Source organism: Primulina huaijiensis, unplaced genomic scaffold, assembly GCF_012295235.1.
Source record: "Primulina huaijiensis isolate GDHJ02 unplaced genomic scaffold, ASM1229523v2 scaffold203183, whole genome shotgun sequence".
Lineage (NCBI taxonomy): Eukaryota > Viridiplantae > Streptophyta > Magnoliopsida > Lamiales > Gesneriaceae > Primulina > Primulina huaijiensis.
Genome location: NW_027353139.1, coordinates 1 through 742, shown reverse-complemented (window position 1 = coordinate 742; position 742 = coordinate 1). Strand labels below are relative to the sequence as shown.

The window sequence follows — 742 nt, the reverse complement described above, 5'->3', positions numbered from 1 at the left end:
GATATTAAATAATTGTCTAACTTCTTTCTGATTGTAGACATTTAAAGCTAGTTTTGCCGCATCCCTGACGTGTTCCCTCTCAACATCAAACTCTGTCACCCATGCAGGAGGGCATACACACCAATTTTTGTCTTGATATTTATCGCACCTCTGTCCAAAAATTTAAAACAAAGTTTATTTTTCGAAGGTCATGCTCAAACGTAATGTATGCACAATTGATACAACAGTGTCTCAATTCCGACAAATGTCTCTAACAACAATTTAGTAAGAAATTTGCGGCAGACTCTTCTTTCCCCAATTCTGCATCTCGACCGCAGAGGAAAAACATAAGAGATCATTATCCGGATGATCGAATTACATGGAATACAAAGCAAGGAAAACGTACCTCACGGAGATACAACAAGTCCAGATCCGTTAGATTAATCTCTGCAAAATTAGAATCCCATCCAATTGAAAACATTTCCATTGATCCCTCACGTTTTATATGAACATAAAATCAAAATTTTTCCCCAAAAAATCAATTTGCGTTTTATATTCCGCCCTTCTCGAATAAATTTGGGAGAAATTTCAATTAACTCCTATCTAAATTCAAAACAGGACAAAATCAAACATGTATCGCCGTATCTTACCTGGTTTGACGTGCCGGATCATCGATTGGGATGAGTACGATTGCGCCATAATCCTTCAATTTCAGAGACTTCGGTTCTCCCGTCGAACGACTTGGATGTAGTGCTTTAGAAAA

The 742-nt window shown here is 37.6% G+C and overlaps 1 long non-coding RNA gene across 1 annotated transcript; it reads right to left on the bottom strand.

The window, feature by feature from the left end:
• Positions 1 to 6: 6 nt before the first annotated feature.
• LOC140966248 (uncharacterized) lies at positions 7 to 742 on the bottom strand. Its single transcript, XR_012173289.1, has 3 exons — positions 630 to 742; positions 386 to 426; positions 7 to 150 (listed from the first exon to the last, which is right to left on the bottom strand). It is a non-coding gene; the product is annotated as an uncharacterized lncRNA (long non-coding RNA).